The sequence below is a fragment of the Antechinus flavipes genome, chromosome 4 (assembly GCF_016432865.1).
Source record: "Antechinus flavipes isolate AdamAnt ecotype Samford, QLD, Australia chromosome 4, AdamAnt_v2, whole genome shotgun sequence".
Lineage (NCBI taxonomy): Eukaryota > Metazoa > Chordata > Mammalia > Dasyuromorphia > Dasyuridae > Antechinus > Antechinus flavipes.
The window spans coordinates 413,296,865-413,323,596 of record NC_067401.1 but is presented as its reverse complement, the minus strand read 5'-3'; the positions used below and the strand labels follow the sequence as shown (position 1 = coordinate 413,323,596).

Genomic DNA, 26,732 nt, shown 5'->3' with positions numbered 1-26,732 from the left:
AAAAAAATTCTCTTTCAGGAACTTCTATCTAGATCTAGATCCAAACAAAACTTCACTATGGGAACTGAAATTATGAATACTTGGATAATGAGGGACTCTTATTCTTAACAGTGTAAGAATCATTCTGGAAGATGTTATTGACTTCTTTTGAAGAGAAGATAGTTCCTTGAAATAGTATTTCTCAAAAGGTATGATACGAATTATATGGAACTTAGATTGCAAATTGTATAAACATGCTAAGTCTCTTGATTAATAAGATTACCAAAATTTCTCACATCAAAGAATAGTGCTATGTTATAAGGGAAGAAAAAAATTTGAGAATTACTGCCTTAGAAAGACTTGAAGTATTGATTCAGGCTTTTCCTGCATTTCAGGGTTTCTTGTATTACTATAGATATATTTATATGTAGCTATGTTTTCCTAACAACTATGTAGAAATTAAGGTAGCTACTTTGATGAGAACATCTTCCAAGATCTAAGCCAATGAAACAAATGATAATATTTATATTAATACAATAGTAAATAAATAATAATAATAAAAATAAAAACAAAGATAAATAATAATAAAAGGGGGATTCTGAATAGCTAACTAATGATTAACCCTTGCAGAGAGTTAAGTGCTAAGTAAATTCTTATATGAATGAATGATTTTCTCAGAGCTTCAGTTTCTTTATAAAGACGAGAGACTGAATTATTGTACTGAGAAAGTGATTGTTTAGGTAGTTGTTAGCATGGTGGATAGAGTGCCGGGTCTAGAGTCAGGAAGAATTCAAACCCAACCTAAGACTCTTATTAATTGTGGGATCCTGGGCAGATCACTTAACCTCTATCTGACTGTAAAATGGGGATAATGAGTACCTCCATCATAGGCCTGTAGTGATGAACAAATGAGATATTTGTAAAAAGCTCTTAGTAAGCAATGCCTGGAACATGGTAACCTCTATATAAATATTTATTTCCTTTCTCTCTCATCTTTTTAAGTGATTGAATTGATCCCAACAGCCAAATAGTTGGTATAAGCATCTTCTGACTAAATGTGGAATTGCAAAGGAGGTTGGAAAAACACACTTGAGTGCAAATCTTAATATTATATGGATTTCAGTGTTCATAGAAAAAGAAAATTTAAGTTGAGATGCAAACGTAGTTGTACATTCGCACTTGAAATAATTGTCTTTTATAGTAGTTAATGAAACAGGCAGACCTAATATCTAAGTGGAATACCATGGGAAGATCCCAAAGTTTCTATTCAGAACTATCTTTTATGACCTGTATGTGCAAGAATGTTTGTGGCAGCCCTCTTTGTAGTGTCCAGAAACTGGAAACTGAGTGGATGTCCATCAATTGGAGAATGGCTGAATAAATTGTGGTATATGAATATTATGGAATATTATTATTCTGGAAAAAATGACCAACAGGATGATTTCAGAAAGGCCTGGAGAGACTTACATGAATTGATGCTGAATGAAATGAGTAGGACTAGGAGATGATTTTATACTTCAACAACGATACTATATGATGATCAATTCTGATGGACGTGGCCCTCTTCAACAATGAGATGAACCAAATCAGTTCCAATAGAGCAGTAATGAATTGAACCAGCTACACTCAGTGAAAGAACTCTGGGAGATGCCTATGAACCACTACATAGAATTCCCAATCCCTCTATTTTTGTCCGCCCGCATTTTTGATTTCCTTCACAGGCTAATTGTACATTATTTCAAAGTCCGATTCTTTTTATACAGCAAAATAACTGTATGGACATGTATACATATATTGTATTTAACTTATACTTTAACATATTTAACATGTACTGGTCAACCTGCCATCTGAGGGAAGTGGCAGGGAAAAGAAAGGGAAAAGTTGGAACAAAAGGATTTCCAACTGTCAATGCTGTAAAACTATCCATACATATATCTTGTAAATAAAAAGCTATAATAATAAATAAATAAATAATAAATAAAAAAGTATCTTCTATGATCTCAACCAAGATAAGAGAAATTGCTGAAGCTTACCTTGGGAAGACTGTCACAAATGCAGTGGTCATAGTACCAACCTATTATAATGATTCCCAACATCAGGTCACAAAACATGCTGGTATAATCACTGGTCTTTATGTGGTTTAAATCATCAATGAACCAACTGTTTGCTGCCATTGTGTATAGTTTGGACAAACAGATTAGTTTTGTATTGGAAATGTGTTGATTTTTGACCTTGGAGGTGGTACTTTCAATGTTTTCTTTCTTACCATTGAAGATGGCTTTTTTGAGATCAAATCCACAGCTGGAATCTGTGGATCTTGAGTGGGGAGGACTTTGACAACCACATGGTCAACCAGTTCATTGTTGAATTCAAGCAAAAGGATAAGAAAGACATCAGTGAAAACAAGAGGATTGTTTGCCATCTATATAATGCTTGTGAACTTGTACAGTGTACCCTCTCTTCCAGTACCAGTATCAACTTCTATACATCAATCACCCAAGCCTGTTTCAAAGAGCTGAATGCTGATTTCTTTTGTGGCACACTGGATCCTGTTTAAAAAAAAAAAGGCCTTAAAAGATACCAAGCTAGATAAATCACAGATTTTTGACATTGTCCTGGTGGGTGGCTCTACTCACATCTCCAAAGCTTCTGCAAGATTTCTTCAGTGGCAAGGAGCTGAAAGAGAGCATTAATCCTGATGAAACTGTTGCTTATGGTGCAGTTGTCCAGGCTATCATTTTTCCTGGAGATAAATCTGAAAATGTGCAGGACTTGCTGCTATTGGATATCACTCCTCTTTTTGTTGGAAATGAAATTGCTGGAGGAGTTATGACAGTTCTGATCAAACATAATACCACTATTCCCCTCAAGAAGAAACAGATTTTTACCATCTATTCTGATAACCAGTTTAATATGCTTATTCAGGTTTATGAAAGTGAGAAAACAATGACAAAGAATAACAACCTCTTGACAAGTTTGAACCCATTGAAATCTCCCCCAGCACTCAGGAATATTCCTCAGATTGAAGTAAAATTTGACACTGATCAAATAGTTTTCTCAGTATTTCTGCTTTAGATTTCAGCACAGGCAAGAAGAAAAAAGATCACCATCATCATCAACAAAAGATATTTGAGCCAAAAAGACATTGAACATATAGTGCAGGAGGCTGAGAAACACAAGGCTGGGGATGAGAAGCAGAGAGACAAGGTGTCTTCCAATAATTTTCTTGAATCTTATGCTTTCAATATGAAGGTTATTGTGGAGGATGAAAAACTGCATGGAGAGATTGGTTATGAAGACAAACAGGAGATCCTTTATAAATGTAATGAAATAATCAACTGGCTGGATAAATACCAGACTGCTGAGGAGGAAGAATTTGAGCATCAGCAGAAAGAATTGGAGGTCTGCAACCCCATTATTGCTAAACTGTACCAGAGTTCCAGGAAGCATGTCTGGTAAGTTCCCAGGGAGTAGAGCAGCCCATTTAGGGGTATTTCTTCTGGAACCCCAATGAAGAGGTCAACTAAACATACAAAATGAATAAGCATTCCACACAGCTTTCCAAATATTGAAGGAATCAAATTTGTACCCAAGGTAGTAGCAGTTAAAAAGTAATATTTAAGCTACTGAGTAAATCTGAGCATTCTGAATACTTGAATGTGTGCAGAGAAAAGCAAACAGCATTGCACTTTATCAGTTCTGTAATGAACAAGAAGAAATGCAATTCTTGTCCTGGAGAATAAGATCTATTTAAAATTGGCATCCATAAAAGAAGAAGTATTTAAGTACCTCTAGCTATAACAGAAGGCCAGATTTAAGGAGCAGCCTTACATGAAGCCCATCCTACTTGGAACTCAGAGTTGAGATTTGTTGGTCAGGGCCCTGAGCTATAGAAAATTTGAGCAAGTTTCTTCTGTCTTTCTTTCATGGCAAATGGGAATTAGTAGGCAAGAGGCTTCTAGAACAGTAGAAGTAATAAACTGACATTCTCATTTAATTATTAAAATCATCATCTCTTCCAAAACTTCCCTCCTGGACCTCATATAATAGAAGTTGTTCAATGAGTGACTCATAGTAAGAGAGATCCCTTAGTCCTACTCTTCATTTTATAGAAGAAGAAGGTAACAGAGAGGTTAAGGGCCTTGCCTCAATTCAAAGTAGATAGCAGTAAGTTGGAGAATCAGGATTTGAACCAGTCCTTCTTATCTCAAATCCATACCCTTTTCACCAAATTCCATAGCCTCTTCTCTAAAGTTGACATAGAATGTAATAAACCTATATTTTGATCCCTCAGGAGCCTAGAGATATTGTATAGATGAAATGCTCTGTCTTTGAAATTGAAGGAAGGCAGCTAGCACCCCTACTATATAGCATAAAGTGAGCATTTGTAGGACAAATTCAACTTTGTTTCCCGTGTTGTGTGTGTGTATGTGTGTGTGTGTGTGTGTGTGTGTGTGTGTGTGTGTGTATTTAAAGTTAGAGGTTTGGAAATGAGGATAGGGGAGAAAAAGTGTAAGATTCTGTGTTTTCTGTGTTATGACCAATATTTGAAAATAATAAGTTAACACCTATATAGAACTTTAAAGTTTAAAAAGTGACATGTTATATGCATATTATATACACTATTTGCATATGCAAATTATACATGACATAGATAAACTGATAGTATTTTTATTTTATCCTCACAACAACCTTATGAAATAGGTGCTATTATTATCCTCATTTTTCAAGTGAGGAAACTGAGTTTGAGAAGGTAGAGTACCTTGGCCAGAGATTCAAAGCTAGTAAGTATCTGAAGTCAAATTCAAACTCATGTTTTCTTGATTCTAAGTTCAATGCCTTGTCACCTATGCTGCCTAGCTATTCATTTTATTGGTTATGTGCTTACCTATCCCTGAATATCCAGATGTTGTTTTTCATCTTCATTTTTTCAAAGAGGACCAAGGACATCACGGGGGTGATGTCTTGACTTGCAAGTGATTGGATTTAAGTGAGGCAGAGTTGTACAAAGTAATCAACCTCCCTTTCTCTTCCATAGTCATCACAATGCTGTGGCAAGACAAAAGTCAGGATTACTGGCAATGACCTAGAATGGGATGGATGACCTTGGCGTCTTTGATATCTGACCAAGCTCTAAGCATTCCACATTGCCTGTTGTCTTTGTGGCTACTGGAACAAATTGTTCTCATCTACTCATTCTGCAAGGGAGAAGTCTTCACATGCTTGAGGTAGACACCTTCCTAGAATACCAGGATAAGCCCTATCCAAATGCAGACAATAGATTAAGGTCATCCAAAAAATATCCAAATGGCAATGCCCTTTGTAGAAAAGTTGGTAACAGTGATGATCGGTGATATTACTGCTGATTTGGTCAGGATAAAAAAATACTTTTTACTCATCTGAAAATATTTCTGAGACAGGATTTGTTAATTTAATTTTCCTGGCTTCAAAAAACAGCTAAAGTAATTTTCATTTGGATAAGTGTTCACAGATTCTACTTAGGTCAGAGTTAAAGACTTTGAATGTTATTAAATGATTTTCAGTAGTTACTGCAAAATTACAGATTTCTTTGTGTCTAAGTGGAAGGATATAGAATATTCTAGAAACTTTTAAAGATTGTGCCTATATCAGACTCAAAGTGAAACTAATTGCTGAATCTCACTATCAAAGGGAATATACAATTAGCTGCTTAGGCACTAGCTTTTATGCTAAAAAAAAAAAGAAGAAGAAGAAGCATAAAGAGAGATTGCCTTGTAGATGCAACTGGCTTAATTACCAAAAAAAAAAAGATATTATCCCTTTTTCTTCTTGATTGGTGTCTTTTTGAAAATACAGTTCAACTAGTGGAAATATATAAGGCCAAAAATAATTCCCCAATAGATATGTGATCAAAGGATGATCAAAAGAAAGAAGTGCAAACTCAGCAACGAAACAAAAGAATTTTCTAAATCACTTATAACAACATAAATGCATTTTAAAACAACCCTAAAGTTTTACCCCACATTCAGCAAATTAGTAAAGATGACAAAAGATGGAACAGTCAATGTTGGAGGACTTTGGGGAAAATAGGAACACTAGTGCATTATTGGTGGAGCTGTGAAGTAGTATGACCATTTTGGAAAGCAATTTATAATTATACAAATAAAGAGGTTAAAATGCCCATAGCCTATGATTCAGAAATTCTACTAGACATATATCCCATGTTGATCACTGATAAAAAAGAAATTCCCCATGTATACACTAAAGTATTTATAGCAGGGTTTTTGTTTTGTTTTTTGTTTTTTTTTTGTATGAGTGGTAGCAAAGAAATAGAAATAAGGTAGATACTCATCATATGGAATGGCTATGCAAATTGTTACATGTGAATATGATGGAATATTATTATGCTCTAAGGAATAACAAATATGTTGAATACAGAGAAGCATGGGGAAAAATATATATATATATATGAACTGATGCAAAATGAAGTAAGAGAGCCAAGAAAATAATATACACAATATCTACAAATACAAACTAAAAAAGGAGACATTGTAAAACAATTGTAAATGAATATTGTTACATTACAAAGAATAGGCTTGACCCCTAAGATGAGATATCAGAAGTCATCTTCTCCTGACATCCCATGTTAATTTGCAGGAATGCAAAGTCCATGAAAATGAAACATTGGATTTACTTTTAGATTTTTTTAATTTATTGTTTGCTTTTGCTGGTTTCTTTTTATGTCCTTCCTTTCTTTCTTAAATTTTTTTTTTTCTTATATGTGATAATTCTTTGGGAAAAGGACAGGGAGAGATAGATAGTGGGAGAAATTTGTTGTTGTTGATTAGTTTCAGTTGTGTTTTACTTTTATGACTTCATTTGGGGGTTTCTTGGCAAAAATACCAGAGCTGTTTGCTCTTTCCTTCCCTTCAACTCATTTTACAGATAAGGAAATTATGGCAAACAGGGTTAAGTAACTTGCCCAGAATCACTCAGCTAAGATCTGAGGCCAGATTTGAATTCAGGAATATGAGTCTTCCTGGTTTCATGCCTGACACTATCCATTATGCCATCTAATAACCTGGAAAAAATTTAGGTGATAGAAAAATAAAACATACCAATAAATTAACTTTTGTTTGCTTCCATTTACTCAACTGTAAAATGGGGATTATTATAGCACCTACCTCAAAGAGTTATTTTAGCATATTTTTGGGCACATATTAGCAATGTACTTATTCTCCTTTCCCCCCCTGGGAATCCTAGGACTAATTTGTAGCTATTTCAGGAACTTTCACTTTATAAATACTATTTATCATTATTACAATTCATTATTATAATTATTACATTCTATATCAGGTGTATATCTCAACATATATTTGTATTTTGTACAAATAATATGTATGCAAAGCTGTTTTTATTTTTGTAGTGTAGAGAGAAACTCATTTATAACACAGAAAGAAGTGAAAGAGAAAAAAAAAAAACAACTTGCAGAAAATATGTCACAAGATCTAATTAAGCCTGATTATCCAAGGGATAAAACTGAAGAACAACAAGCAGATGGTAAATGAAGAAGATCTGTCAATATTTCTATAACAAACTATTTTCTTCATTAATATATTGGAGTGATATTTGGATTCATATCAATTGCAATCCCTATTGAGAAACTAGAAATGGCTGTAATAATAATAACTAGTATTTATATGGCACTTAAAGGATTATAAAGCACTTTACAGATATCTCCCTTGATCCTCACAACAACCATGGAAGGTAGATGATATTATTATCTCAATTTTATAGATAAGAAAACTGAGGCAGACAGAGTTTAAAGGACTACCCAGGGTCACATAGCTAAAAAGTAGCTTGGCTACATTTGATTTCATGTCGCCTTACTATAAAGCTAGCACTTTTTCCACTGTGCCATTTAGCTGCTACTGAAGAAAACAAAGATGGAAAAAGTGACTGGACTAGATTAAGTAGACACAAAGGAGGTGACACAGCTGTGAAAGTTGATGCTGATAAATCTCAAGATATCTTAAAAAGGGAAGATACTGAACAATTGGATCATTATTACTGCCCAAATCTACCAAGATCTACCAGTTCACATTTTTACCTTTTTCTACACATTTTTATGATACTCAACCTAAATTTATGAAATTTCATCTTTGATAAAAATGTGAAAAAGGAAGAGACAGGATTTCCCAAATTATATTTTGTAGTCAGTTAACCAAAAGGAGCAGAGAATTCAAGATTTCACTCTGCTTATTGTTTTTTGAGCATAAAAATCTTTTGATATGATAGATCAAAATCCAATCTTAAAAGTTTTTTCTCCTCCAATGAAGTGTTTCCCATATATATATAATGTTAAAATCCTCCAGCATTTTTTGAAGGACAGAACGAAAGAGAAAACTTATTCAGCGATCCTCTATTACTATCAAATAAGATATAAAATTGGACAAGCTTACTAAAGGCTTTTTCTAACACTGTCATGGAAACCATCCAACACAGAGGCCAAATGGAAGGAGGATTCCCAGGAGATGTTCTCATTTGCAGACCACTCTGTGCTGATTGCATTAAGCCTTGGGACATTTCTGAACCTCTAAAATGACATCCATAACCATATTAAAGAATAAAACCAAAGAATATAACCTTAGAAAAAACTAAGTAGAAGAAGAAAACTATTTTCCAGGACATGATAAGCAGTTAATTAATGTCCAGCCTATGGAGTTGATTCATCAGTATAGACATTTCAGAGAGAAAGGACAGGTAGAAAATAGTTTAGACTCTTGAACAAGAGGAAGAGAGCAGACTAGATAGAATAAGGGAAATTACATAATACTTTCAATCACTTCAAGCTTTTTCCTGAAACAAAAATGTATTCTTTTGATACCAATGTTCTTACAGTGATGGCATATGGTTACATAGTTTGTAATATCATAATATTCAAAGAATATGGAAGATGATAATCCCACTATAAGCAATAGCAGGGGACTCTGAACTCATTGGCTTTGTAACCCTGAATAAATCACTTCACCTCTTGCTCTTCAAGAAATGCTTCAATAATCTAAGGTACAGATGAATTGATGATCTATCCTGGTAGAAGAAATGCCCATACCAGAGGCTGCTTATTCCAACAGGGAGGGAAGTTCCACTCTATTTATAGCACCATAGATCTAAAGTGGGAGAGGATCACAGAAGCTGTCTAATTTAACAGCCTTACTTTTCAGTTGAGAAAATTGAGACCCAAGGCTATATTTTATAGCACAATAGACGTTTCTAATTCCTGGTTGGATGTGCTGGATTCATTCTGTAGGAAAGTCCAATTCACATGTATAATTAATATCACATTGCTTAATTTCTCAATAAGCTATACAATTGATATTAAAAATAAATAAATAATGGGACTTTGTTCATATTCTTATTCTCTCCTTTCAGAGATGAATAGTTTATATGTGTGTGTGTGTGTGTGTGTGTGTGTGTGTGTGTAATATATATATATATATATATATATATATAGAGAGAGAGAGAGAGAGAGAGAGAGAGAGAGAGTGTGTGTGTGTGTGTGTGTGTGTGTGTGTATAATGGAGCGTGTTTATGAAGCTTATATATATATATATATATATATATATATATATATATATATAAGCTATATATATGTTATATATATATATATATGGAGAGTTGTGTATATATATAATGTAATATAATAATATCTATATAATATATGTATAATATAATATATAACATATATATATATAAAAGCTTCATAAACACTCTCCATTGCTTTTATCTCTAGATGAGCAGTTTAAGTCATTAACACATTTAAGTCTCTGAACACATCAAAGACAGGAAAAGTTTCACATGTTTTATAAATGTGTGTAGTTATCTTGGCCAGTAGAGCCCCCCCATTTAAAAAGTTTGAGTTCCAAATTCTCTCTCTCACTACTGCCCTTCTTCCATCTATTAAGAAAGTGAGTTATATGATAGCAATTACATGTGTGAGATTATGCAAGACATAAAATAATATTAGCCATGTTGCAAAAAATAAAATTAAGAAAAATAAGAAAGTGAAAAAATTATACTTCAATATGTGCTCAGACTCTTATCAGTTTTTTTCTCTGGAGATGATTAGCATTTTTCATCATGAACCCTTTGGAATTAGCTTGGATCATTGTTTTGATCAAGGTAGCTAAGTCTTTCAAAATCATCATTACAATACTGCTATTACTGTTTAAAATGTTCTCCCAGTTTTTCTGTTTGTTCTACTTTGAATCAGTTTACATAAGTCTTCCCAAGTTTTTCTGAAACCATCATTTTCATATCCTATAGCACAATAGTATTCTATCACAATCATATACCACAACTTATTCAGGCACAGAATTCCTTTTTTTAATCAGCTCCAGAGTTCTATATTGACTGTGTCTAAAATCATCATGTAGTTCTTTCATTTTTAATGGACAGAATGTCTTGAATAAGACCAATTTAATTGTTACACTTCTTTTTAGTTTATTTGTAGTCCACTATAGTAATCCATTGCATAGTTCTAATTGCCATCATTTTTCAAAAAGTTCTCCTTTGGGGAACATCACTTGAATTCTCAAGGATTATGCTTCTGTTTCTTGGCCTGTACCAATTTTCAAAGACCTCCAATATCCCGCACCTTTCATTTAAGGGCAGCCAAGATTTAATCGGTCACTACAAAATTTATATTCACTCACAGTACATTCACTGGTATAAGTCCCAGATTCTTGGCTATACTTTTGTGTGTCAATGACCTAGGTCACTGTGTGCCCCAGATCATTGTCTCCCCTTTTATGTATGTTACCAAGCCTTCCAATACACAAGAATTATAGGATATCATACCTGTATCCACATTAGTTTTCTCAAGAAACACAATTTATTTATAGTTGGTTAGTGCAGTAACTTATCTCAAGCAGGCAATATTTAACCCACTGATGACTAGAGTATAAGTATCAATATTCACTGTTTCATAGAGTCATAGAACTAGAATTAATACCCCAGTAGTTGGGACAGCAAGATGGTATAGTGGATAGAGCACCAGCCTTGGGGTTAAAAGGACCTGAGTTCAAATATGACCTTGTACATTTGATAGTATTTACTAGCTGTGTGATCCTGAGCAAATCACTTAATTCTGATTGCCTTACAAAACACCTTACAAAAAATAAATAAGCAAATGAAGATTTGAAAAATTAAAAAGACTTCAGTGATCATCTAATGGAATGTATACAAGAAAATAATCTCCACTATAATATATTCAACAAATGATTATCCAGAAAATTCTTGAAAACCTTCAAGGAAAGGGAACCCACCACCACTCAAGGTAACCCAATACCATCCAAGGCAACCCATTCAGTTTGTGACAGTTTTAATTGTGAGAAAGATTTTCTTTATGTGAAGTCTAGCTTTGTCTTTTTGCAATCATTGCTTCTGTTTCTGTTCTCAGAAGAGAATAAGTCTAATCCTTTCTCATTTTGATATCCCTCTAAATAGAAGAAAGACATCTATACTGTATGTCTTCCACCTTGAGTTTTTTTTCTTTTCCAACCCTAAACATGCCCAAAATCTTTACCAGATCTTTATCACATTGTGTCAGAATTTTTCATCATTCTATTTGTTTTGTGGGTTTGTCTAATCAAATTGGAAATGAACAGCATTCACATAGCCTTGAAATTAATTAGTGACAGCCTACTTCAAAGCTAAAAACTTCAATTTTATTTAAAGGGTAATGAATCTCACCATCAGTCTTCTTAAAAAATGTAATAACTCTCTGATGCAATTCATTCTTTCAAGCCCTCTAGGCTAGAAACAGTAACACAAAAGGCTTGCTCAGATCCAAATAATTCAATGATTTGAGTCAGTTGACTAAGTCCTTGAATGTTTGCTTATAATTCCTATATTCGTGATCCGCAAAGAATGCCAGAAGTCTCAGATCAGATTGTTCTCTTTTGCTCTTCTCCATCTAGTTCTTCTTAAACATTTTCTCTTCCCTTTAGGGATGTAATTTCTGATGTCACCAAATCAAACAAAATCTTTAGCTGTCAAAAATTATTTGAGATTTTGATAAACAAGATGATGAGTACTTTTTTCTTCTCAGGAAAAACTCACTCTTTGTTAAGATACTGTGTGTATCTTATGTGCTAACAAAACTGACAGTGATTGTAAAATTAGCAATTAACATTTTCACAACAGTATCCTATAGATGGTTTGATATTAGTTCTTCCTCATACTCTTCTGAATTTTTTTCAAATATAATAAGTCTCTCTAGAGACACTCTCACTTCTGGGCAATTCATATCACCAACTACCTTCTTTTCCTAAGCCATTGAAAAATGTCATATTATCTGAAATTCCTTTAGTTAGGAGATCAAATTCATAGAATCCTGCTGGGAAGATGCAGTTAGGGGAAGGAGTAATCTTCTAAACTTCTCTCCCCGACACCTCTCCCCATTGAAGAACTAAATACTCAGCATGTTGAAGTTACTTCTTCAATGCCTAAATTCAAAGGGGCTGAGATACATGGCTAGTGTTTTACAATGGGTAACTCAAGAAAGGAAGCTTTGGTGAACTGAATCTATTCAAGGTGTCCTCTGTATCTGTCCTTATTGACTATCTTCTTTCTATACCTAAGGAAAAAAATCTTTTTTCGTTAACTGTTGAATGATCTATGGGTGTCTCATTTTATTCCAAACCTAAACTAACTGGATTGACCTGAGTCAAACTCAGTTCAAACCAATAATTTGCTCTTTATCTTGCTCTTCTTTTAGAATCTGATCAACTACACAGATTAAATACATTTAATTTAATAGCTTAACAAAGTAAATTACAAGAAAGACTTCATCTCTCTTTACACAAAGTTTATCATATAACCAAAGGACACAAATAATAGAGGGTATATAGCCATAGAACCTATGTAGAAGGTACATATATAGGGGACATACATGTCTAGGAAACAGGCATCTGAGTAAAATAAATGGACACACATCTAAGAAACACATATGACTAAGGGTATAAGAAACAAAATTGTGGATATAAGAGAAGTTCTTACCAGGAACTTCTCTGAATCACTGATGAATGCAGGAAAGATTTATTTTACATTCTTGCAAAAATGGATGCCTTTTGAAACCTCAAAGGCAGTGTTTTATTTTCTGTTCTTAAGTGCAAATGTCTATCCTGATTCTCCATTAATTAGGTATTACAGAAATTACAGAATGTGAATCTCTACCCCTTAGGAAAATCCTAGGTTTTAAAGTATAAGGAAAATAATTTAAGACCAATCTCTTCATTTCATGGATAAGAAACTGAAATTAAGCAGTTCCTAGAAAGATCTGATATCTCATCTTCATAAGAGTTAAAGCAATTTATCTCAAATATGAGATTCAAGATCATTTTCCCCAGTGGAACATCCATTCTCAGAGATCATTTGCAGTGAAAGACTATCAATCATTTGCCCCTCCCAATATCAAATTCACATATAGGGAAAAGAATACTATGTCACCATGTGACAGATTCACTTAGATTCCAGTTGGGATGACCTTTCCTTTTTTCCTGATCACCAGGAACCTAGAGTTTTCAAATTGTCATTGGAGGGTGTCTCTGACAAATGTGACATCACTCTGTTCTACATTAAGGACTACCTTCCAGAAACTCATGCTTCAAGCTAATTGTTCACGCTTTATCCCAAGTGCATTTTTCTTGCATCTTCTTCTGCCATGTTCTCTGTAAAACAAATGGTCTGCAGTTAGTTCTTCCTCATACTCTTCTGAAATCTTTCCAAATATGATGAGGCTCCATAGATACAGTCATTTCTGGGCAATTCATTTCATCAGCCACTGTCTTTTTTTAAGTTGTTCTGCTACAGCATAATATTTGGTAACTTTTTTTTTTTTAGCAGTTTCATTTATATTATTCCCTTGAAGCTATACACATCACACAAGTTTTTGTTAGTATTAGGATGGGCACCTGTTTGTAGTGGCTAGAACTGGAAAATGAATGGATGCCCATCAATTGGAGAATGGTTGAGTAAATTGTGGTATATGAACGTTATGGAATATTTTTGTTCTGTAAGAAATGACCAGCAGGATGACTACAGAGAGGCTTGGAGAGACTTACATGAACTGTTGCATGAGCAGAACCAAGAGATCATCATATACCTCAACAACGATACTGTTTGAGGATGTATTCTGATGGAAGTGGATCTCTTCGATAAAGAGAGCTAATTCAGTTTCAATTGATCAAGGATGGAGAGAAGCAGCTACACCCAAAGAAAGAACACTGGGAAATGAATATAAACTGCTTGCATTTATGTTTTTCCTCCCGGGTTATTTATACCTTCTGAATTCAATTCTCCCTGTGCAACAAGAAAACTGTTCAGTTCTGTACACATATATTGTATCTAGGATATACTGTAACCTATTTAACATGTATAAGACTGCTTGCCATCTGGGAGGGGGGGTGGAGAGAGGGAGGGGAAAAATCGGAACAGAAGTGAGTGCAAGGGATAATGTAAAAAAAAATTACCCTGGCATGGGTTCTGTCAATAAAAGTTATTAAAAAAAAAAAAAAGTATTAGGATGGGCACAAGGCTGAGTAACATTAAATCAGACAAACAAAAAATAGCTGCAGAAAACTCAGAGAAATTGTAGCTTGGTATAAATAGTAGTGAACTTCAATTTCAGTTGATGAGTTGAATCCAATCACTTGAATCCTTTGTGACATTGGACAAATCATTTTAACCTCTCTTAAGCCTCAGTTTCCTTATCTGAAAACAAAAGTGTTAAACTAGATAACCTGAGATCTTTTTTAGTTCTAAATTGATGCTCTTATATTCCCAAACTATTCCAAACACATGATGCAATAGAATAGATTGCCCCAAAGACAGATAGTCATTCCTCTTCATTGCCTGAATAACCACTTGTTGGAGAATGTTACTTAGAAGAATTTTGTACAGAAATGGATAGGTTGGACTGAAAGAACTCCAAGATCACTTTTTCTTTTTTTATAGTAACAATTTTTTTATTTTCCAAAATATATACAAAGATTGTTTTCAAAATTCACCCTTGCCAACCTTTGTGTTCCAAATTTTTCTCCCTCCCTTCCCATCCCTTCCCTAGAGAACAAGTAATCCAATATAGTTAAACATGTGCAATTCTTCTACACATATTTCCATGTTTATCATGCTGTGCAAGAAAAATCAGATCAAAAAGGGAGGGGAACATGAGAAAGAAAAAAAAAAAAAAAAAACAAGCAAACAAACAACAACAAAGTGAAAATACTATGCTTTGATCTACAGTTTGTCTCCATAGTGGTCTCTGGGTGCAAATGGTTCTTTCCATCACAAGTCTATTAAAACTGCCAGGTCCTTTCTTGTGACAATGCTTCTACTATTGAATGCAAAGGATTTTCCTTTATCTGCTACAGAACCTTGCGCGATATAGGAAATAGTCGATAAGGATTTGTTAATATATCAATGGTTTCTCAGAAGAAAAAAGACTTTACTGATGCATCATGGGCTTGCATCGCATGTATGAGGCTGTAGTTTCTTAGAGATTGAAAGCTATCTACAAAGGGTTATATATGGGTGAGGGTGAGGTGGAGTGAAGAAGAAGATGAGATAACACAATAGTAATTATGATTATTCTCCAGTGCCTCCCTTTTCTAGGTAAGTGCTCTAATTATATGAACCACCAGAAAGTTTTCCCAGAACCATACATCAGGTGGCAGCATCAGCCTTTGGATTAATTGAATCAGATTCAAAGGCGAGCATGACAAAAACAAATCATCTCCTTGGAAAGCTGGCTTTGAGGAAGTCAGGGTAAATTATAACCTAAATATCAACTGAATTCTTTCTAAAGCAGATTGGTGGCTGCCTAGACTCTAAACTGTGGGGCATCAAAAGGCCAGGATACCATAGTAATCAGTAAATATTGATTATTTTATTTTCCCATAAAACAGTCTTCTCTGACAATATTTTGTATCTTGGAAATCACCCTGACCACCCCCAAAGCCTCTAATGGGTTACATAACAAAGTTAGGAGACTGTTCCCAAGCTGCCTTAGTCAATTAACACAGGATTAGTGTAGCACATTAACAAGCCTTCCTAAAGCCTGGTTTGGGACAAGTGATTCTAATCAGAAGAGAAGGTTACAGTAGGGAACTTTGCAGAGAAGAGGGTTGAAATCTAAGGGCCATAGACCTGTAATGACAGGTCTCAGTGAAAGGTGGTATGTGATGGTGGTGAGGGTAGTGGGATGGGAAAAGGGAGGAGAAGAGAAGTTTGCGCTGAAGATGGAAGCACAGTCAGTCTCAAATGGAAGCTCCTCAACCAATTAAAAATTCCATAATAGGAAGTAAGGGGGAAAGAATTAGATTTCTTTGTTCCTATTCTGGGATGAGGGGAAATTTTATGGTTCTGTGGACATCTCATTTCCTATTTCCCAGCTCCCAGCTGCCATCAGATCCTCAGTCACATTTTTAAAAAATGTGATGGAGTGAATACCGAAATCCTAACTTTCATATTCCTTTGCCTTTGGGGTCCCAATGATCCTAATTTTAAGTACAAAAATAGAATTAACTAGCTGAACCTTTTGGCAAATACTTGTCTACCTGTTCACCTGCCTTGGGGCATGAGAGTTTCAAGCTGAGAAAGGGTGAATAGCAACTCTTCAGAAATCTTATTGGCTGTCCTGAGTTCTTCTCTGTCCTGGGTGTGCCTTGTTTGCCCCAGCACCAGCCCTACAGGCATGTACCAGCATCAACACATACCTCATTTGCTTTAGAGCTTCTACTTCAACCTTGACCTCCACTAGGATCAGTTACCAGATCTCCACTCCATTTCCTGCTCCCATCCCAACTTGCCTCTCCAGCTGTTGTTCTCCAAATTCTATTTTAGCCTTTGTTCTCAGGTGCCACTAGTAAAAAGAATAAATTAAAATAGTTTGTGAATTTTTTTTTTTAAAGTAATAATAGCTAATGTTTACTTGGTGCTTTGCTATCTATATAAGTTTGCAAAGCATTTTACAAATATATATTTTATCTTCCCAACAATCCTGGAAGGTAGATGCTATTAATGTCTATTTTTTTTTTAATCAAGGGAGATAGAAATTAAGTAACTTGTTCAGATCACAGAGCTAGTATTTGGGGGCAGATTTTAACTTGGATCTCTCTGACTCTAAGCCTATCCCATCTATTAGGATACCTAGCTTGCCTCTTAGCAGGTGGGTTCTTATTAGAAATGTATGCACTTTGTGTGCATTGAGGTAAGTGCATCTCCCTGTTAAATCAATGAAAATGTTTGTTCTTTAACTACATTTGAACATAAGGACAATTGTACTCCAAAAACACTCCTAAAGTGGCAGTATTTTCCCAACAAGAATTTTCTTGGAGAGAGGGACTCATGCATGATCCTGCATTATTGATGTAAAATTTTGGGCTTGGGGCCAAAACCTTAATCTGAGTGCTACCTTTGTCATTTATAAACTTTGTTATCTTGACCAAATTATGTCACCTCTCTGGGCCTCAGTTTAAGACTTATAAAAAATTTTTTATAATAGCAGGGATAAGATTTGGACCAGATGCTGAACCTTGCCAGCTCTAAATAGACTCTATAGTCTATAATAGACTCTATAGTCTGTGTTTTATGAAAACTTATCTAGTTTATAATGTTTTTCCAAAAGGTGAAAACTATAGAACAAATTTGATTCACTTAAAATGTACAATGCATTATGCTAGATCCTGGATATGTAAAAGACAAAAATGAAATAAGCTTTCCTCTCATAATCATCCATTCTATTGGAAACAGAGATGTCAATTCCCCCATCTTCACCTCCTTTCACCAAAATGTGTAATTAGGTCCTGCATCCCAACATGGATGACATTTTCCTATGAGGAAATATCATAATTGTGAGGAGTGCTCCTAACAAAGGTATTCAACAGTCAATGTGTCATTTGTAGCCCACATATAACCAATTTAGGCACAGTGTCCAGAACTGGGGAAGTATTGCCCCCCCCCCCCAATAATATATTCTCTTATTAGACTACATCTGGAATATTATGGACAACTATGGCACCACATCGTAAAAAGAATTTTTTAAAATCAGTAATATATTCAGAAGCCCACTAAGGTAGGGTAAGATCTTATGAAAATCTCTTGAAGGAATGAGCCTAAAGAAGATTTGAAAAGGAATATTGCAGTTTTAGCTATTGTGAGGCTTCTTTGACTCAATGTGCAAAACTAGAATCAATCGAAAGACCATGAGTTTCATTGACTTACAACTATTAAGCAACTTAGAGGGAGAAAGGCAGATTTGGGCTTCTTGTCTCATATATATATATATAGAGAGAGAGAGAGAGAGATATCATGTCAGGAAATACTACCTACCTATTAGAGCTGGTAGCAAAGAAGCATTCTTGGCCACCTTGGAAAGTAGTAGATTCCCTTTCATTGGAAGCAAAGATTGGATGAGCAGAATATAACATAGAGGGGATTCTTATTTAACCAGTAATTGGACTCAATGACTATTACATTCCCTTTTAACCCAGAAATTTGGTGATTCTGTGAATTCTAGATTCGGAACACCGTATTCAATGGAAAAGACAAAGAATAGATATTTATCTTTTTATTTTCTTTTTTAGACAATAGGGGTTAAGTGAATTCCCCGGGTTCACACAGCTAGTAAGTATCTGAGACTGGGTTTGAACTCAAGTTCCCTACTCCAGAGCTGGAATTGCTATTTATCTTGAGTTCATATCCTAATTCAGCTGGGAACTTTAAAGTTCATATAAACTCACTTTGTAGACTAGCAAAGCAGATGAGGAAAATGCATGTTAAAGATAAAATATTTGGGGATAAAGATAGATTGTGTGCTTCAGTTTCCCTAATTGTCCTGCCTCAGTTTCCCTAAATGGTCTTGCCTCAGTTTCCCTAAATTGTTCTGCCTCAGTTCCTTGAATTGTTCTGCCTCAATCCCCCTGGTTGCAACCCCCCTTTTCTGTTCATTAGGACTGAGATAATTAGGGCTTTAGAGATCTGGCCACTCTGGCATTCCAAAGATAAAACTCTAGATTTCCTATAGCAGATGCCTAAGTAGTATCCTCTACCTCTATCTCTCCAGACTTCCTGGCTCTAGTTTGACTATCTCCTTTACTCCCAATTGTAAGAAGAATTTATGGTCTTCACTCCCCACCCTATCAGAACCAGATTGAGGGTCTCTTCTTGGAAATTCCCATCATTTGCCAATGCTTGGACTCCACCCCCTTGCCTTTGTCTACCCTGCTCACTTAAAGTCAGGCGTGCACGCGCGCGCATGTGTGTGTGTGTGTGTGTGTGTGTGTGTGTGTATTTCATTGCAACTTCACATTCACTGCTGAATGCTTGAAGACATCAGCCCTGGGACCAAAATGGATCCTTTGGTCCCAGAAAATCTCTCCCTCTTAGAAATCCAAATAAAATATTAAAAACTCTCTAATCTCTATCTTGCCTCAGTTTCTCCAACATTACAAGACCAGTTATTTCAGTGGCATGAGGAACTCCCAGGTCAGAAAATTTCCTCTGTCCATGTTGGTCAACTCATTTGCTCCAACTTCTAAGCTTAGAGAGCTGCCTAGATCACTGAATAAAAATAAAATGACAAGAGTCACAGAGCCATTGTAGGTGAATCTGATCTAGATCTTCCTGGCATTGAGGCCAGCTTTCTATCTTACACCATGCTATCCTTCGAATTAAATTAAACTAAAAAAAAAAAAAAAATTAATGAATATGTTGAGGTAGCTAGGTAAAACAGTGGGGTAAAGTTGTCTGACTTGGAATCAGGAAGATTCATCAGAGTGAGATCAAAATCTAGTCTCAGATGCTTAACAACTATGTGGATCCCTGGACATTATTTACCTACCCTATTTGCCTCAGTTTACTCACTTATAAAATGAGTTAGAGAAAAAATGGCAAACCACTTCAACATCTTTGCAAAGAAAACATGAAGTGGGGGTCACAAAGAGTTGAACATGAATGAGAAACAAAAAAATGAAGAATTCTTAAAAAGAGACCTTACAGATAGAAAACACTTTAGGTATCATCTAATCCAGAGGTTTCAAGCTCAGGACCCACATAGGGCCAATAAAACTGTCAAGTACACTAGAACCAGATTAAAATATCATTAAGAAAAGCTAAAGAAAACAAACAAAAATATGACACAACACAGATAATGTGTGGTTTTCTAAGTCAATATACAATCCACAGGGATCTATTTCTATTTGAGTTTAATACCATTGTCCAACTTCCTTATTTTATAAATAGAGAAACTGAGGTCAAGAGGAATTTGTCCAAGGTTACTCAAGCAGTGACAGAGCTAATACTAGAAACCAGACCACTTGACTCCATGTTCAATGTCCTCACTGTATTACGTTCCTGTAAGAGACAGAAGTCTAGAGCAAAACTTCTTCTTAAACTATGGGTTGCAACTCCATATAGGATCATGTGGAATGTGAGGGAGGGTCCCAAAAATTTGGCAACAGTAAAAAGTATCAAATATTCCACCAAGATTTCATTCTTTATATAAAAATAAATATGCATATCCATTTCATTAGTATGCAAATTTGATTTTGTCTTTAATAAATGGCAAAATTACATGTATACCAAAGAATTGTTTTAAAATAAACTTCTTTAGGATTTACTATCAGTAATTTTTTTTCTTTGAATATGTTTTATATATCTATATACCCAGGGCCAAATAAAAATTTCTTGTGAAATAAAGTGAAAAAGAATTGTGAGTAGAAAAAAATTAAGAAGCTCTGTCCTAGAGACTAGCCATAAAGTCCATGTATGGATTATAAAAAGTCCTTCAATATTAACACATTGGATATATTTCTCTTGCATTGACAAATTTGTTCTAATACTCACAGTCTAGCTAAGACAAATGTTAATTAAATCTTTAATTTAAATTATTTTGCTTATCTTCTTAGAATGAGCAGGGGACATAGTTAGGATATCCCATATATCTTAAAGAAGTTCTCTAGGTAAATCTGAACTAAATAATGGCATTCTCTTTCAGCAAGTCCCCATATCCTAGACAAAAGTATTCATAATCAGTCTATTGGTTGCTCACTGTAAAATTTGTTATTGTAACTTCTTAATATTTGCTAAATCCAGTAAGGACTTATGAGAGTTTGTAGAAAAAGAGAATTTTGGTGGAGACAGGAGTAGATATCTTCTTTTCTATGTTTCAATATTCCCCATTCCCCTACAATCACATATCCTATACAGAAGGGACAAATGGGTAACCTAAAAAGGAGTGAGGAAAAAAAGAGTCAACATTTCTTTGTCTCAAAGATATGGTAACTGTTTTTAATTATATGTCATCCACAAGGTTTTACCAAACACCTAATGGCTAGAGTGATGCTGAATTTCCAGCTCTATAATTCAATTTAATATACATATTTAAAGTGCCTCTTTGGGACATGTAAAGCACAGAAGTTGGGGGAAAAAGAAAGAAAAGAAGGAAGAAAGAAAGAGAAAAAGAAAGAAAGGGAGGAAGGGAGAAAAGGAGGAAGGGAGAAAGGGAAGGAGGGAAGAAGAAAGAAAAGTGATCCTTATTCTCAAGAATTCTTTCTCAGTATACAGATGAGGAAAGTGAGGTAAGAAAGTTTAAGTGAATTGCTAAAGGGTACACAGGAAGTTCATGAGAAACTTTAGGTACGAGTTCAGGTTTGATTACTCTGAAGATAAAATTCAAGAAGGAGAAAGAACTAGCAACTGATGCAGATCAAATATGGTCTTATACAGAAGGTGAGTTCTGAGGGGTATCTTGAAGACTTTAGTACTCTGCGACTTGGAGGTGAATAGGCAATGTATTTCTCTTTTATAGATGCACAGAGGTGAGAGAATATAGGACAATAAAAGGCAATATTACTGGGGAAAAGTAATTGACAGATATCCTCAGTAGGAATAGGGATTTTTGGAATAAGGATGGATTTGGATGGAAAAATTTTGAGTTCTGTTTTGGAAATGTTAAGTTAAAGATGTCTATAAGACATCCAGAGGGAGATGTCCAGAAGGAATATGGCTGAGCAGGAATGAAATTCATGGAAAAAGAAATGAAGGTCTTAAATTTAAATTAGATTTAAAAATCTAACTATAAATGAAGACATCAAGAAGTAAAGTTAAGATATTAATTAGTTTATAAAGGGCAGACTGAATGTAACAAGTGCCAATAGAGTTGTATAGAAATAAGCTCTAACAATTCATAGGAGGACAAGCTGACTGGTTTGAAACAGGCAGATTTCATGAAGATGTGAATTGAATTAGATCTGAAAGAATTTGGATTGATGACAGGTTTATTAGCTGGCTAATAGAACTATCTTCATAGGTAAGGAGTTACAGGCAAGAAGCATATGGACTCTTCAAGCAGGTCATTCATGATTAACCAATCCATCTTGAAGTCAATTACTGGGCCACCTCCTACTACCATGTCTCCTCCCCACCCCCCATATGAGTTTTGACTCTAGAATTTATCACACTCTATTTTGAATTATTGTTATTTGGCATATTCTTAATTCTTGTATTCCTTAAATTTTCTTTTTTTTTAATAGTAATTTTACCCAATTACATATTAAGACAATTTTTAGCATTCATTTTCACAAAATTTTGAGTTACAAATTTTCTTCCTCTTTCTAAAATAGTAGACAATGATAGACTATATATGTGCTTTCATGTAAAACATATTTCTATATTAGTCACAGTTGTGAAAAAAGGAACAGATCAAAAAGAATAAGGTAAGTGAAAAAAAGTATGCTTATTTGGCGGGGGGGTGGAGGGAGGCTTTTCTTTTTCCTATTTTTAAAATTTGAACTCTGCTCCCAGAGTAGAAGAGGCACTGTCAGACTTTTTTGTGCCAGTGGCTTCAGGCCCTGGCTATTTACCTGATGCTGTACTGATGTTGTCCTGAGGCTTAAATGGGACCCCTGTATCTAAGGACATACTGAGAACATAGAGTGGGAAATGGCTGACACTGCTGAAGTTCTTTATCTGGATGTGGATAGCATTTTTCTTCATGAATCCCTTGTATTTGCCTTAGATTACTGTGTTGCTATGAAGAGCTAAATTATTCACAGCTGATCCTCACACAATATTGTTGCCACTGTGTACAATGTTTTCCTGGTTCTACTCATTTCATTTTGCAGCAGTTTATACAAGTTTTTCTAGGTTTTTCTGAAATCTGTCTGTTCATCATTTCTTGTTGCATAATAGTATTCCATTAAATCCATATACCTTGGCTTGTTCAGTCATTCCTTAATTGATGAATATCCACCCCAATTTCCAATATTTAGCCACCACAAAAAGGTCTGCTATAAATATTTTTGCACATGGAGGACCTTTTCACTTTTTTATGATCTCTTTGGGATACAGATCTAGCATTGGTAATCCTGGATCAAAGAGTATGCATACTTTGGTTCATAGTTCCAAATTGCCCTCCAGAATGAGGATCAGTTTATAATTCTACCAACAAATGTGGTTGTTTGGAGGTGGCAGTTACAGGATTTATTCTTCCTTAAATTTCCAATGTAATTGGACACTTTATACTACACTCTGCACTTAATAATCTATCATACAACAAACATTTAATAAGTTCTATGAGTTGGGTATTGTAGTAGGCACTAGAATAAAAATATAAAAGTTAATTGGACTCTTCCTTCAAAGAAATTACATTTCATTGGCTTGGGGTACGAAGTGGGACAGATACTCTTCTTTAGTGACATTGAAGTGTCTTCTTGATTCTCTAACTACTATTTAACTTCTTCCTGGTCTTCTTAATGGAATTATAATCCTTATTGTATCTTGTAATTGAGTGCCTCCCTACCAAAGATTCTTTTCCTAGCCCTCTTCTCTCAACATTTTTTTGCCTCCTTGATTACATTTAGTATTTTTACTATAATAATGACTACTAGCTAGAGAATTCCTAAATCTATAATCCAGCATCAATATCTTTCTTGATCTTCATTACCCCATCTCCAACTGCTTTTTGAATATCTGCCCCAAACACTTTAAACTCAACATAGCCAACATAAACTTATCTTTTTTCTCCTAAATCTATTTCTCTTCAGGTTTGCCTTTATTCTGATGGTACCACTAATGCACTACGAAAAAAGTTCTCTCATAGCCTTCATAGCCAACCAGATCCTGCATGGCTATCTATTGTTCAGGTATCACCTGCAACTAAGGTTAATCAATCCTTCTGTTGCAGCTGCCTGTCTCCAACCCCTCTCCATTGTGCTGAGAGTCTCTAGCATCTAACCATAGGACCAAAGATTTATATCCAATCACTTTTGCAGGCCAGTTTTATAGCTAGGGAAACTGAAGGCCAGGTGACTTTCCAAAGGTCACAAAGGCAGAATCAGGATTTAAAGTGAAGCTTTCTAATTCCTCATTGTTTCTGCTAAACCATAATGTTTGTCTTTACTCATCCCTGTAGATTAGTAGAAGGAAATAAAAACATTTATTTCAGTATAAGGAAATTCTTGTTGGAAGTTTTAGATGTCTTGGAAGACATTTCTTAGGTTATCAATGAAGAATATCCCTTCAACTTCTTTGGAAAGAAGTTGTTCAAATTGTTTCATTGTTCAGGAAACCTTAGATTTATCTCTAGCACAATAAATAGTCTGCTTCCTTTCCTTTCACTCTTCTAAATTTGACATCTGGATTTTCTCCTCATCAATGAACTGAAATTGCTCTCTCCAAAGTTACAAATTATCTCTTAATGGCCTTTTCTCAGTTTCCCCAAAGCGTTTGATGCCATTGACTCCCCAACTCTTCCTTAATACTCTTCTCAAGATTTTCATGGCACTACTCTTTCTTGGTTCTCCTCTTATTTGCCAGAAGTCTTCTCACTCTACTTTCCTCGTTCTTCATCCTTGTCATGCCTACTAGCTATGCATGTATATCAGAGCTCTGTCATTGACTCTCTTTTTCTCCAGACTTTCCATTAATGACTCAATTAGCTTTCATGGCTTCAGTTTCTAAGTTTCTGATTCTAAGCTCTATGTATCCAGCCATAGGAGGCTCTCTCTTAAACTCCCATTAGACATCATGTACTCCTTGTTGAACATTTCAAACAACATCCCTTAGTTACTTCAAATTCAATAGGCACAAAAAAAGGAACTTTGAAAGTGTGGAAGAGGGATGGGTTTTAAAGTTCTTTTTTTGTGCCTCTCCCACATCCCTCTAACACACTTTCAATTTCTGTTCAAAGTATCACCATCCTTTAAAACCTTGATTTCATAAAGGTCCAATCAGTTGTTCTCATTAAAATGAGGGAGTTGGACTAACCATATTCAAAGTTCTTTCCATAGTGCCCTCCCTCCAAAACTCCTTTGGTTTTAACTGCTTTGTATTTGGTTTTATTAATTCACTTTATATTTACTCTGTATGTACTTGTATAGGTACTTGTTGTCTTCCCCTTGTGAAAAATTGTTTCATCCTTTGAACTTATATCCCAAGTCCCTAACACATTGCCTAGTTCACAGTAGGTACTTAAATGCTTATCAATTGATTGATTCCATATCTTGCAATCCATAAATCTGTAGATGGTTTGGTTTTTTTCCCAGATCTTTGCTGATGTGTTCCATAATTCTAAATGGGAAGAACAAATAAGGACAAGTAGCTCAGATTGAATAGAAAGAAAATTAAATTACAGCCAAATCTGTGCAAGACATAACAAGTCTGTGCTAGACAGCAGGTGGGTGGGATACCTCTGCCAACTTCCTGCTGTGCCCAGGTTATGACCAAGGGATCACCAATCATTCTCAATTTCAATAAACAATATATCTGATTTTTTTTTTTTTTTGCAATTGGATGTGGCATGAAAACATATTTATCCTTAATAAACATTCACCTGGTGATTATGAGATTTAGTAAGATTTATGTCAGAGCCCTGCCTAAGCCTTTACACAACAATGTTTTCCTTCTGTGTTTCTTAAAACAGACAAATAATTTCTATCAATTGACATTTTATATTGGTAATGTCTCTGCTTCACGCATCATGAAAGGTAAGTTCATTTTTTAAAAAAGGTAATAAAGATCAGGTGGGTGTGCACATATCACCTCTTTTTCTTCACATGTGTGACCTTGAATTGCAGTTGCTATGGCAACAAAATTTTTACAGGAGAAAAGTGTTGGAGGGACAACACTCGAAGTAAAGAAGGGGGCTGGGAAATTAACTACTTAAGCTGATTGGTCATGCTTGTCTATCCTAATTCCTTCCTTTCCTTCTCTCCCACCTTTTCCTTCTCTTAAGAAAAACAAACAACAAATTCTTGCTAGAAAATAATGATGTTTATTTTTATAATAACAACTTTTATTTGGAGTACCTTGCAGCATTTAAAGTACTTTCAATTTTATTGCTTTACTGGTCTTATTTCTTCCTGACAATAAATTTATGAAGTAGGTGGGGGAATTATTATTATACCACTTTTGTTGAAAAGGAAATATTTCTTATTTGAGACCCATAACAACACTCTTAGGTAGTATTACTGATATTATTATCTCTACTTTGTAAATGACAAAATTGAGGCTCAGAGGTCGAGCCTTGCTTGCGACCACATAGTCAATGTTCAAAAAATTACTTGAACCCAATCTTCTTAATTCCAAGTTTAGTGTTCATCTTCACAGAATCATGGCTTTTGGGATGTTGTAGATAATTAGATCAACTGCTCCCCTCGATTTATAGATAAGGCAACTGAGGCCCAAAGAAGTTAAATGGATTAAGGAGCAGG

General features: G+C 34.9%; 1 pseudogene; it reads left to right on the top strand.

Annotated features, from left to right (window-relative positions):
- The first annotated feature begins 1,928 nt into the window (after positions 1-1,928).
- Positions 1,929-3,834, top strand: LOC127562830 (heat shock cognate 71 kDa protein-like; annotated as a pseudogene).
- Positions 3,835-26,732: the final 22,898 nt, after the last annotated feature.